The following is a 15105-nucleotide window of genomic DNA, read 5'->3' on the forward strand; positions in this document are numbered from 1 at the left end:
CAGATTGGGCAGGGTTCTGTGGTGTACTTGGGGCACCAAGTAGGGAGCGGCCAGGTGGCCCCCCTGCAACCCAAGATTGATACCATCCTGGCTTGGGCACCGCCCAAAACCCAAACTCAGGTGAGAGCCTTCTTAGGTCTCACGGGTTACTACAGGAGGTTTGTCAAGGATTATGGTAACATTGTGCACCCCTTGACTTCGCTGACTTCCAGGAAGCAGCCACGAAATGTGATCTGGACTGACGCCTGTCAGACGGCCTTTGACACCCTAAAAGCTGCAATGTGCACAGCACCTATACTCCAAGCACCCGACTTTTCTAAAGAATTTGTTGTCCAGACGGACGCTTCAGAGCATGGCGTGGGGGCTGTTCTAGCTCAGGTGAATGAAGAGGGCCGAGACTTACCTGTAGCCTTCATCAGCAGGAGGTTACTTCCCAGGGAACAGAAGTGGAGTGCGATAGAGCGAGAAGCATTTGCTGTGGTCTGGGCGCTGAAGAAGCTAAGACCCTACCTGTTTGGGTCTCACTTCCGGGTTCAGACAGACCACAGGCCCCTCAGATGGTTGATGCAGATGAGGGGTGAGAATCCAAAACTGTTGAGGTGGTCCATTTCTCTACAGGGGATGGACTTTACGGTGGAACACCGCCCTGGTACAGATCACGCCAATGCTGATGGTCTGTCCAGATTTTTCCGCCTTAGTGATGAGAACTCCCCAGGGAAGGGTAGTTCTCCCCACATTTCAGCTGGAGGGGACACGTGTTAGACCTGACATCATTGGCTTGAGTCTCTCCTCCATTTTTTTCTGTTTGCCTCCACTGTTTACGATGTTTTTGCTGGTATACTGCTTTGGGCACTGTGCCACTGCTGATCAGTGCCACAGTGCAAGTGCTCCCTATGTTAAATTACTGTATTGATTGAATTCCATGTTTGGCTTATTTGGTTTACTGTCAGTCCCTAGTCTAGTGCACCAGGAGTGCCAGGGCTTGTCAATACAAATGCTGCTTGTGGGCCTGCAGCACATGTTGTGCCACCCACAAAAGCGGCCTAGTAAAAGTATGTCTACAGGTCTGCCATTGCTAGACCTACGTGCAGTCTGGTACTGTCACGCTGACTGCGCAAGTACACCTACTTGCCAGTCCCCAAACCTTCCCTTAACTTCATATTAGTCACCCCTATGGTAGGCCTGAGGGCAGGGTGCATTGTAAGCATAAGGTAGGACAAGCCTGACAAGGTTGGCATGTCCTAATAGTGAATTACAGCTATATTCGTTTTTCACTATTGTAAGGTAACCTGCTCTCCATTAGTTAGAATGGGCTGCCTCGGTTATTAATGCTATAATCCTAGCTGGCTCGGGGAGCATGGTGCAATGTCGAGTTTGGTATCCCTGAACTCTGGGTTTAATCACGCATCCATTTGTGTGGATGGTTTTTGGACTCTGGGTTTGAAAATAGCACTTTTAGAAAGTGGCTATTTTCTTGTCTAACTATTTCTGGTTTCTGCTGGTTTGGTGTGTGTGTGACAGGAGCTGGGTGGCTCCAGAGATCTGCTGAGTCAGTGTGGGATGAGTGGGATATTTGCATTGAGAGTAGGGCGAGAGTAGCTTCTGATAGCCTGCCCTGCCTGATACAATGCTGGCTCCACCTCCTGCCAGGCGACTGATGGCTCTGTGCCTGCCATGGACGATTCTAGCCCCACCTCCTGCCGGGAGGCTGATAGCTCTGCTCCAGCCAGTGACAATACTGGCTCCACCTCCTACTGGGCGGCTGAGGACTCTGTCCTGCACAATGAATAGGCCAGGTGCCTCTGCCTGGCTACACCCACAACAAACCCAGGATGTTGGGAAATTCCCCTGCATGGACAAAGGGATCAAAGCCAAAAAGGGGTATAAGAGAAGGACCCCTGAACCAAGAATTTAGATCACTTCTGACAAGGAACCCTGAAACCAAGGACAAGAAGCCTGCTGATCCAAGGACTTGCCTACCCCTTCTGCCAGTGTGCTGTTTGCTGGGGGGAATCCTGCATGTGCTTCTTTATTTTTGCCAAGGAACCAGGAGAGGGGAACTGTGTGTGTACTCTCAAACTTTGCTAAGAAAATCTCCAAGGACTGGAAGAGTGCCAGTCTCCTGCTGAAGTCACAGGGCTAAAGGACTTCATCATTTGCTAAAAGTGCTTGTGCTGGAACCTGTGAATCCAGGACCTCTGAAAGAAACCAGCAACCTCGACGCCGACGGACGTCGCCGAATCCAGCTCGACATCGTGAGTAACGGCTCCAGTGTCTCGCTTCCTTGACGCCGGCCGCCGGGCCCGATCGACGCCAGCAGCAACGCCAGGGAGTAGTGAGTTCGGCTCCAGCTCCAAGTGACCCCGTGTCTGCACCGCTGCTGATCGCATCGACTTCGAGCCCTCTCGACGCCGTGAGCGCTGCTCACTCTTGCAACTTCATCGACATCGACGACGATGCCGTATCCTGCTTCACCTCGTGAGCGCTGCTCCTGCCCGACCTCGATCGACGCCGCTGCAGGTCGCCCAGACTCCGAGGCCGGATTGACGCCGAAGATGCGACGCCGGACATCTCGACGCCGCTGATCATCGTGTGCTTCATTTTCCAAGGTACTGTGTTGTTGAGGGTCCGTGTGACTCCAGGCTCGACGTCGCGCTCCTCGCGGTCGACGCCGAACCCTTTGGATTAACTTTGCCTCGACGTCGTGTGACTCCCGTGTGGGTTACATTGTTGCCAAGAACTTTGTTTTTACAGAAGAAGAGTTGCTTTTTGATACTAAAGACTTTGTGCTGAGAAGAAACTACATTTGAACTATTATTTTTCCTTCCAAAAGTATTTATTAAGACAGTGGTATATTTTTGTCGTTATTTGGTCTTGTGCTAAGCCTTATATAAAAATCCTTATTTTTATAATACTACTGTGTCGTGTCCATTTGTAGTGTATTCACTTTATTACTGTATGTGGTCATAAATACTTAACGCACTGCCTCTGAGATAAGCCTGTCTGCTTTGCCAAGCTACCAAGGGGGTGAGCAAGGGTTATCTAAGTGTGTGATCCCCTTGCCCTGACTAGAAAAGGTGTGTCCCTATTTGTCAGAAGTGCATACCTCTGCCAACTAGAGACAGCCGGTTCTAACAGAAAGACACACATTCACTGGATGGTGTCAACAGGGATGTCATGAGTGATGTCACTGACCATGTCATGAGTGATGTAATATGTGACGTCATCAGCAGTGCATTGCAGGCACGCAAGTTATAGTCTGTCCAACTAACTATAACTTGGAATTTCAATGGTTTTATGTCAGTAAAATTTCCAGTTAACTATAACTGGTGTGAAACTATTGGTTTTTTCAGTGAATTTAATAGGTTTTTTAAATGCTAATTCCTAACTGTAACTGGTGTGAAACCTATGGTTTTTTCAGTGAATTTCAAAGGTTTTTTAAAAGCGAATTCCTTTCTATATCGAGTTTCTAACCTACGAATTTTTTATAAATTTGCTGTTTTGTGTAAGTATTAATTATAATTTTTTATTTTTTATAATAATATTTTTTTTAAAAAAAATTTATCATTTTTTCCTGGGGTACTCTGGGTGAGCGCAACGGTAAGCTCTCCGGAAAGCGCACCCAGAGCGCCACTTGCGTTCGTGAAAAAAAATATGAATGAAAAGTAAATAATAACGCAAGACATTTAGTACCATACATATAATGCAGTATTTTTGAATAAGGAAATGAAAATGATTTTGCATTTCCGTGAAACTATCAAAACGCCACTTAGGCACGCCACGTAAGAGCCCCCGGAAGCGCCTTCGCTCGCGCCGCATATGCGCCCCCGGAAGCGCCTACGTTTGCGCCGCGTTAGCGCCCCCGGAAGCGCTTCGGTGCACGCAGCGTAAGCGCGTCAAGTCATGTGACCTTAAAATAACACTTTTCATTGGTTGCTAACAGTTTTTTTTTACAAAGAATGAAATCCCCACCCATTTCCTTCACTTCTTCTTTCACTTTTGTGACTGAAAGACCTGCCTTTTTGCTCTCGGTTCTTTGTTGGATATCTTGGGTTATCATGGCTGCCAGACCATCCAGCAGTAAAGATGACTCCAATGATTTCATTGATGAAGAGCCTCCTCAGCCGAAGGTCAAAGAACATTTCATCTGGAATTTTTTTTCCATACCTGATGACCAGAAGAAGGTAAATGCTCCAAAAGTGGAGAGCAGGATCTGTCACACAGTCCTGTCACGGGGTGACCCTACTAAAAAATATTCTTTTGGAAACTCCACAATGATTCGCCACGTGGAGAGGAGGCACCCCCAGAATTTTCCCTGGGAAAGTGTCAGGGCCCTGGCACATGAGGTTCCCACTGATGGGGCCTCTACATCGACCGGAGGACCAACAACATCGGTGAGGGGGAGATCACAAGAGCTGGTTCCGAACATTCAGCCTGCACTTAACAAAGGCTTCCTTAAATGCAGATACTGTGATCAGCTACTTTGCTATGGGGAGCAAAGTGTTCTGCTCATGGTTTGATTATTGGAGAACCATCGCTGCCATTCCCAGACCTAATTTTTTATTTTTTGCTCCTGTTGAGCAGTTTCCATTCCCTGTTTTTGTTTTTGTTCTAAAAAAAGAAAAAAGAAGAAAAAAAAAAGTTCTTTTCAGAACTACTTCCAATTCTCATCAAAGCTATATTCTTAAAAAAATGAAAAAGAGTAAGTGAAGTGGAGTGCATTGATAAAGGAAAGGAAAATGAGTAAGAAAGAACAGAAAGGTATGAGAGGAGAAAGGAAGTGAAGTAGGGGGACTGAAAGAAGGTGAGTGTTGGGAAGGAGAGTAAGGAGAAGGAGAGTGAACATGGGGAATGTAGATATTCAAAGAAAATGTAGAAAAGGAACAGGGGTGTGGAAGGGTAAGAAAAGATGCATTGCTGGAGTTGCATCATTTGTGTGACACACTCCAGCAATGCATCACTTTTGAGCTTACAGAAAAAATCGTAAAATACTGTCGTATCTGTAAGTACTTGCGACATGATACGTCATATATTTAATATGACGCATGAGTAGAAGACTGAAGGCCTCATTTATGAGGCCTTGCGTCACTTTTACGCCACCGGTACGTCACTTTTTGTGACGCACCAGTGCTGTAAAAAATGCACCTTATTGAGCCATATTTACAAAGTGACGCATCTAGGTAGATGCGTCATTTTGTAAACCCCTGCGCCACATTATACCTACGTCAGGTGTAATGTATGCAAAAGGGACGTATCGACGCAAGAAAGGGTCGTAGAGGTGACGCAGTGAAATCTATGAGATATCACTGCGTCACTTTTATGACGCTGTTGCGTCCAAATCTTGCGCCTGTTTCACAGCAGGCGTAAGACTGATGCAGGCCCTTTCACATGGGCCTGGCCCCATGTGAAAGGATGCATTTGTGGAGTTACATCATTTTTGTGACACACTCCAGCAATGCATCACTTTTGCGCTTACAGATACGTCTGAAATACTGACGTATCTGTAAGTACTTGCGACATAATGCGTCATATATTTATTATGACGCATGAGTAGAAGACTGAAGGCCTCATTTATGAGGCCATGCATCACTTTTACGCCACCGGTACGTCACTTTTTGTGACGCACCAGTGCTGTAAAAAATGCGCCTTATTGAGTCATATTTACAAAGTGACGCATCTAGGTAGATGTGTCACTTTGTAAACCCCTGCGCCCATTATACCTACGTCAGGTGTAATGTATGCAAAAGGGACGTATTGACGCAAGAAAGGGTCGTAGAGGTGACGCAGTGAAATCTATGAGATATCACTGCGTCACTTTTATGACGCTGTTGCGTCCAAATCTTGCGCCTGTTTCACAGCAGGCGTAAGACTGATGCAGGCCCTTTCACATGGGCCTGGCCCCATGTGAAAGGATGCATTGCTGGAGTTGCATCATTTTTGTGACACACTACAGCAATGCATCACTTTTGCGCTTACAGATACGCCTGAAATACTGACGTATCTTTAAGTACTTGCGACATAATACGTCATATATTTAATATGACACATGAGTAGAAGACTGAAGGCCTCATTTATAAGGCCATGCGTCACTTTTACGCCACTGGTACGTCACTTTTTGTGATGCACCAGTGCTGTAAAAAATGCACATTATTGAGTCATATTTACAAAGTGACGCATCTAGGTAGATGCGTCACTTTGTACTTTTACGCCACCGGTACGTCACTTTTTGTGACGCATCAGCAGCGTAAAACATGCACCTTATTGAGTTATATTTACAAAGTGACACATCTAGGTAGATGCGTCACTTTGTAAACCCCTGCGCCACATTATACCAACGTCAGGTGTAATGTATGCAAAAGGGGCGTATTGACGCAAGAAAGGGTCGTTGAGGTGACGCAGTGAATAAACTGGGGTTTCCCCATGCTACGCTCCCCGGTGCGCGTACCGGGCGCTCCCCCCGCGCAAATCGAAAAAAATATATATATTTTTTTGTCCCGCGGGGCCCTTTTAAAGCCCCAACATCAAACCTAGGGGGTCAGGGGGGGTCTACTCTGCCCCCTTATGGTCATTTCCCCCTTCGTTTTTGCCACCTCTTGTGTCTCAATCCTACCGAGACACAAGATGGCGGCCGCTCCGGACTGTTTGGAATGTTTACAGACACCCGAGAGCCAATCAGCTTTCTGTGCGCGAACTCGCGTAGCGCGCTAGTTCGCGCCCCGGTGCGCGTATCGGGCGCGCTTATAGATACATATATTTTTTTTAACCTAAATTACTCAAAATCCACTGGAGCACATATCTTGAGACATAGCAAAGGCACATCGGGCTACCAGTCCCTACAATTTTGCCATGTTTGGTGAAAATCCATTCAGCCGTTCGGGCTAAAAGTGAGGTCAACCTCCCTATGGAAATTAACATGGGGAAAACACGTTTTGGGACCCCCCTTTTATCTCGGCCCCTGCTTGACGAATCCCCCCAAAACCTTCAGGGAAGGACCGGAGCGCCGCGAGGCAAATTTGAGGAAATTTTCAGGCAGATTCCTCAACCGGCGCCAAAGTTAATCACAATAGAATGTTGAGATTTTCTATTGAAAATAATCCTAACTATAACTACCTACTGGCGACCGCCAGTAGGTAATATACACATACATATATTTTACACATAATACTTACCTTTAATACTTACCAAAATACTTACATTTTAAAGTAATTTTTTTACAGCGAGTATGCCTTTACCTTTAATGAATTTACTCTACAAAACCATATATAAAATACAGCCATCCATCATTTTAGCGCAATTGTAATACATCTTTCATATACAATCCAATAGTGCCATCTACTGGCCAGAGGTAGTTGTAAATGCATTAGTGGTTAAAAGACTCGTGATTCAGGTTCAGTCGTTGTTAAGGAGTAGTGGTTCAGGCCCTTTGTTGTGAATGAGTCGTTGTAAAGGTTGTTTCCCTCCTCTGATACCCTTAGTTTGAGAGATTGCCTAGTAGACCATAAGACAGGGGGTAACCATGCTGGTGCAGGAACTTCTTTATATGGCCACTTAGTTAATATAGGCTCAACTGGACAAGGTTAGCCTCATCTCCTTTTGTTTGGGGGGAGGGGGGTTTGTGTAGGAAGGTGGAATCTTACTGCATTGTTACCCCCACTTTTTGCCCGGTGTTTTGCTGGTTTTTGACTTAGTTGGACTGGGATCCTGCTATTCAGGGCCCCAGCCTATCTGCTTTCTCACTAAAATGTATTCCATGTACTTTAGGTACATACCAGATTGGCTACTGGGTCACCTTTGTGAGTCCCTGTTTATGGTACCTTAGGTACCCAGGGCATAGGTACCCCAGAGGCCTTCCCGGGTCTGAAGCATGTATTATGCCACCCCTGATTAGCCTTCCAAACTGACACCACAGGTCTGCACCTGTAGCCTTGATAAATATATATAGACACATATTAACCTATAAGTCACTCCTATGGCAGGCCCTGACAATCCTGAATGCAGAGTGCTTGGTTTTGTGTGAGAGGGTGCCCTAGCATGAGCTGAGCCCCTTTGCAGCTTTCGGAACCATCTCTTTATAGCTTTTCTATGATATAGCCATACCATCTACACTTAAGTGCATTATAATCCTCGCCGTTAATGCTAACTTTGGTTTGGGTTTATCAAAACATGTTGTGTAAGGTGTCAAACACTTTGGAACCCTACCCCCTCCCACCAGTTCTGGGGGCGGGGGTAGCATTCCACCCTTCTAGAGGTAGAAGACATGTCCACACTGGTATACCCGGTTAAAGTTAAACAGAGCCCCAGCATCACAAAATGGATGCGGCTGGCACAGACACGAGTCTGCCCTCCTGAATCTGGACGAAACTCCAGCAGGGGAGGCCTAGGCAATAGGTTTCCTGTCCAGGGAGGTGCCAGCACCTCCTCATTCAGGCTTTAGTGTATTGGGGCAGTGTGGGTTGCATTCAGTGAATGCTTTTCAGACACTGCCTGGGGCACACAAGGGGCCTCATTTATGAGGTCTTGCGTCAGTTTTGCGCTGCGGATGCGTCACTTTTTGTGACGCATCTGCGGCGTAAAACATGCGCCTTGTTGCGCCATATTTAAAAAGTGACGCATCTAGGTAGATGCGTCACTTTTTAAACCCCTGCGCCACATTATACCTGCGTCAGGTATAATGTATGCAGAGGGGGCGTTCCCCCGCAAAAAGCCTCGTAATAGTGACGCAGTGAAATCTATGAGATTTCACTGCGTCACTTTTAGGATGCTGTTGCGTCAAAATCTTGCGCCTGCCTGACAGCAGGCGTAAGACTGACGCAAGCCCTTTCACATGGGGCTTTCCCCATGTGAAAGGACGCATTGCTGGAGATGCGTCACTTTTGTGACACACTCCAGCAATGCGTCACTTTTGCGCTTACAGATGCGTCAGAAATACTGACGTATCTGTAAGTCCTTGCGACATGATGCGCCATACATTAAATATGACGCATCATTTGGGTCGCAAGGAGTGCGCAGTGAAAAGTGACGCACCGCTGTTTTCACGCAGCGATGCGTCACTTTTCATAAATGAGGCCCACGGTGCTCCATTCATTTCCAAGTTCAAACTGGTTGCTGGGGCACTCAGCCCCAGCTCTGATGTGAAACTGGACAAAGGGGAAGGGGTTTAAGCTCCCCCACCCCAGGTCCTCCCATAGGTGGCACCCTAGATTTAGTCCAACCCCTAAACTTGCTATAAGAATAGGATCCCAGTCCCTAGGACTTTAGATTACCCTGGACGAATCTCTGATACATACATCTTGGACCTTCGACATTCCATATCGACTGGAAGACGGAAGGAATCTCCCTTGTGGTCAAGGAGTGACCACCCTGTCCAAACAGGCACCAACAGCATCTCTGCTAGTCTGCATTTTCGAGACTCTCGCTGGATCCCGAAGAATCTGAGACATAGGTCATGGACTTCCAGATAACTTTGAAGCTGCCCCGAGATACCAGCAAGCTGAGACCCATAGCTGACACAAGAGACGTGGGACTGGAACTCCCGGACATCCTGCAGTTTTGCAACTGCACCTACTTCCCGAGGTATCCCAAAGTTGGGGTATTTGAAGCCCATGCCCCAAACACCTTCTGCACCGAAGCTCAGAGGCTTACACTCCATGTGTGTTCCGTGGGCTCGTTTTGTGCATTTCAGCTCGAGGCACCTTTGCAGTTACTAGTCCGTTGGCTAGTGAGCCCCCACGAAGGACAATTTTTGTTCCTGGAGCTTTCCTGGTTTCTCCAGATGTGCTTGCACTCCTCTCCAAAGGAGGAGTCCCCCAGACTTTGGTGGTGTGAACCGAAGCCAATCTTGTCATCTTGCGTGGATTGCTGTTGCCATGGCTTGTTGGGTCAAATCCGGATTCTGACGGTGCGTCACTCGAGATACTTTGTGGGATAGCTGGAATCCAGCTCCTGGTCATCGTCTACGCCTTCTGGACCTCGCGGCTGAAGAGTCAAGATTTACCTCTTTTCACCTGAAAACACCCGACATCGGTTGGCATCTTCCCATCGCCATCCTGGTCACTGGCTAGTGACCAAGACTCTGTCCCCTCTGCTTTCAGGTTCTTCAGATCAGATCTCCGATCCACCATTGTATCCAACCGGACTCTTTTCCTCTGGTCGCCTGCAGCATTTCTTCCCAGCTCTCCTTTGGAATCTATGACAAAACACGACACCAAAAGACACCTTTGCACCCGTCTTCCGTGGGTGCGGTAACTTGAGTACTCTGGTGCTCCCGTGGGTCTTGACTCTCGAAGTGTCTAAGTCTAAAAGGGTTCCATAGTAGTTCACCTCTAAATGTCCTTAATCTTTAAAATTGTAACTTGTTCGTTCTCCATAGAAAGTCAATGGTGATCTGTGTTTAGACACGGCACGCGTCACCCGTGGGCCTCCTGCGTCCTAACCTTGGGTGGTTCCTGGTTCTCCCACCAGTTCTACAGGCCCTTGGCCTGCTTTTTATCTTTCAGGTGGTTCTTATACCACTATTTTAGTATATGGTTTGTGAGGCCCCTAGGGCATAACATATACTGTGCAACTTATTGTATGCTAATTAAGTTTTTTGTATTGTACTTTTACCTCTGGCCTCATTAAGAGACCAGAGGGGTTGTGTTTAGATCAAATACATATATATTTGATATATACCTGGTGTGGTGTGCTTTCATTTGATCATTCAAGAGACATGTACACACTGGTATACCTGGTACTAGTTTAAAAAAGGCCTTGCATCACAAAATGGATGTTGCAGCCACAGACACAAGTCTGACCTCCTGCTGCTGACAGAAACTCCGGCAGGGGAGGCCTGGATAATAGGTTTCCTGTCACAGGAAGGTGTAACCACCTCCCAGACAGGCATTAGTGGATTGGGGCTGGGTGGGTGCACTCTAAGAGTGCTTTGCAGTCTGCACTCGGGGAAATTCTGGTGTCCCTGTGCATATCCCAGTTCAAACCGGTTGCAGGGGCTACCAGCCCCTGCTCTGGCGCAAAAACTGGACAAAGGAAATGGGTGTAGCCACCCCTCTTTCCAAACCCTCCAATAGGTGGGTCCACACAGTTAGTCCAACCCCTTTCTTAAGTATAAGTAAGGAACCTTTGGCTACAGGATTTTAGATTACACCTGGATGAAACTCTGAAACTGAATCCTGGAACTTCAATGCTCTACTCAAAACTAGAGGACAGAAGAATCTCCATTGGGGTCAAGGAGTGACTCCCCTGCTTGGCAGGCACCAAAGATGCATCTTGCCGGTCTGCATCTCCGACGCTCCTGCCGGACGCCGACAACTTTGCAATAATGTTCCAGAATTCTTGGAGGCCAACCCGAGTCCCCAGCATAGTAGTGGTGATAGGGGCTTTGCCTTATTTACAAGGCAGTGCTGCCTTGTAAATAAGGCACCCTTCCACTCTGTACTTAGCATGAAAGGGGAAGGCATTGGGTATTGCGATGAAAGTTCCACTGCAACACCTACTGATTTGACGCTGCCCCCTATATTAAATAGGAGGCAATGCCAAAATTAAGGCCAGGGAAAACCTGGTCTTAAACAGGTGAAAAAATGTGAAATGCTTTATTTCTCCTTGTTTATGCTTTTTCCATGTGTGCTGCAATGGTCAGCACACATAGAAACAGCTAATTGCGATTGATTGTTTATGTGCAGGAAGGTGACCCTTCCTGCACATAAACAATCAAAAGAAAATTACATTTTGCAACTTCTATAAGTGCTGTATTAAGCAGCACATATAACAGTTACAAAACGCCATTTAAAGATTGTTTATGTGCAGGAAGGAAGTCCTTCCTGCACGTAAACAATATTCCCCTCAACCCAAACACCATTGTGCTATGGTGCCAGGGTGCCTGCATTGGTGGTAGGCTGCTAAATTTAGCACCAGTGCTGGGGGAAATGCAGGGCTGCACCATGTTGTTGTAAATATGGATCAGGCCTTGATTTTTGAGGAGGCGGAGTTCAGCATTAAGCCAGGAAAGCTAACACCGCACTCCGTCACTTCGGTGTACATATGCCCCACAATATTTACACAAACCAAATAATGAACATGTACGATATTATGCCTGCATGAAAAAATCGTTTCTGCTACTTTTGAACAAACACACATTGAGTCGCTTTGGGTGAACAGCCTTCAGTCATTGGTTAGTTTGGGACGGCCCCCATCAGCTACTGCTTTAGGACATTGCAATTCACATCTTGGATAAGTCCAGAGGAATAATTCTCTCTGGCTGTCATGTAATTGACTCTTCTTTGGAGTACTTTCATTGAAATGCTTAAGGTGAACTGTTTCCAGTAGCTGCTAGGGGCTGTTTTGTTAATTGAATGCCATAATGAAAATAATGCCCCCTCCCCCCACTACAAGGAACACATTTCAAATGATAAATAGATCATTATTTGAAGTCTTATCACAATAGGCAATTAAGCACTCTAAGATTTGTCATGTGTTAATTTTTAATGTAAAATATTTTTGTGTGCAGAACACTAAATGAAAAATAAGAAAGGTGAACTTTATTGAGAAATAATGCACTAAATTTAAAGAAGCCTATTTATCAACATCATCTTTCAAGTAAGCATGTCTTTCTTAGGTAGATGGTATTGCTCAGTTTTCAGTTTCAACTGTTTATAATCGCTAAAGACCCACCGGAACAAAATTTCCCCTTTTGGGTGAAACTGGAAACCACTGACATTTTCCCATTATATGACAGCTTTGCACTATCCTCAGTGTATTTCTCTGTGACATGTTAAAACAATATGGTATGGTCAGCCATTGAGAGCAAAGAGCTACAAAGGGCATTCAAATAAATCAAAATGAATACAAAGCACCTGCAACTGTTTTCAGTACACTGCATTAGAGAAAGCCCCTGCTCTGAAAATGTTATAATTTACGACTTTGCCATATCAACAGGCACTGTAGTACTGGCAAGTTCCTATTCAGGTTTCTTAATATGCTGAGAGAGGAGCTTCAAAGTTTGCACTACTCTACAAGGGAATTAATGCTGCAGTATCTACCTGAGCACATTGCTGTCTTCCCATGTAGACAAACAATATTGTTTCCCCATTTGCTTTGCATTCCTGGGATTGCTCTGCTGTGCCATTCAACTTCCTTTCTTTGCCCCACCATAGACGCTGTCAGACCAGCCAACATTACTGCTTGGCCTTTCTACCTTGTCTGCTATCATCATTCTCTATCTGCTTCTCATATAGCAAGCTCACTGAGACTTGGGGGACTTGAAAAAAACAGGTTGTCCACTGGTTTGCTTCAAACATTAATTTTGGGATCAAGGTACTATATCAGAACATTATAATGTTAAGAAGAGTTATTTGGGTGGGTAGCACTAGGAAATCATGCAGGGAGATTATGTGGTCATGAATTTCCAAAGTAGGGAGATGGTGGGGACCTTGATTGATGAACTTTTAAATAAATACATTGAGCCTTCCAACCATCTGGACAAGGCCATAACTGATGTCCCACTTAGATATTTTTACAGACCTAAAATTGAGTCAATACACCCACTTTCATCCCTGACTTGCTGCCCGTGACCTTACTGGTGTTTGTGTGGGGGGGGGGGGACTACAAGTCCCAGGACATTACACAGTCGGAGACGCTTGCATCATCTTTTAGTGCCTGGAGGCAGATTAAATCCAGGTCAAGCTCCCACAGCGCAGGGCGCCGGCTCGGAAACCCCACTTTCATGCTGAAGCCAACATGGATAAACGCAACTACCTTTTTCAAATGACTTGTTGAAAATTAAAGCAAAGGTTCCTCATAGCTGCGCCTCCATTATGTCCTATTTAACTACTCCTGTGGGTGCCATATCAATTGAAATCCATAATGTGGAAGCTCAATTGGGAATGGGAGGGGAGATCATAGTTAGTAACACCCTTCCACTGGCAACCCCATCCAACACAACTGTAGAACCTGAAGCTGTTGTTAAATCGGCAAAGGGGGCTAGTGGCTCTATTTATCACAGGAACATTCTGATGAAAACATGTCAGGAACCAATAACTGGGCTCGTTGGTAGCCCGGACATAACTTCACCTAAGGAGTCCGTTATTGCACCAGTAAAGAAAAAGAGGAAGAAGGGTGCCAAGCCGGGACTGAATAATAAGGATTTGGTTACGCAGAAGGGGGCTAGAAGTCATCCAATTATGGAGGAGCGGCTGCCTCTTCGGACTGCAAACAACTCAATGGCCATAGATTTAATTTTAACTCATTTTGATACCCTTTTTGATACATTAAGAGTAGAGGTAATTAACTGCCTGAAATTGGGGTAGAGGTTATTATGAAGAAACTGTCATGTTCAAGAAAATGGGAGGGTGCGGCATGCCTTAAAACTACCACCAGGGATAATGGTAGAAATGCAAAATGTAGTAAACAACCCTGTAGTGATAACACTTCACATGTAGTCAATGTGACACCCCTGGGGAAAATTGTGCTAATGCCACATATTCAGGGACCAAGCCCGGAAGTCCCCTCAGAAAGCAAAATAACTCATAGCCGGGAGAATAATAATGGGCTTCCATGGAAGCCTGAAGTTAGACATATGGCTGGGATTGGCAATACACACGGGGTGGCCTATCAGGTAAGGCTCCACTTGCCACAGGGAGGTACACCATAGGTAGCAGTCTTCACTGGGGTACCCCCTCTCAAGGAAAATGGTGTAGAAACACCTGAAGATCTTATCCGCAAAGTCACATTCTCAGTTTTCCTGCCCTTTCTCTTGGAAGGTTCAGCCATTATACCAGGCTACAACTCTACTTGTTCACCCTGGGCTCTACACTGTGCTCTGGTATTCACACACACCCACTCAGGGATACCCAGCATTGCTGCTTGGGTCTTACTATCAACTTCAGACCATACTGAGGACTCTAGATCATTGCCTAGCAGACACTGTACAGGAATTGCAGAAGATACCACTGTTGGAGAGTGGGATCTGCTTACTATGGTTACCCCCACTTTCTGCTGATGTTTCACTGTTTTTTTACTTTAGTATGGCTGGGGGCCTGCTATCAAGGACCCCAGCCTATCTGATTCCTCTCTAAATTAATTCCATGTACTATAGGTACACTCTAGTTTGGT

This window comes from Lissotriton vulgaris, chromosome 5, assembly GCF_964263255.1.
Source record: "Lissotriton vulgaris chromosome 5, aLisVul1.2, whole genome shotgun sequence".
In the NCBI taxonomy this organism is placed as follows: Eukaryota; Metazoa; Chordata; class Amphibia; order Caudata; family Salamandridae; genus Lissotriton; species Lissotriton vulgaris.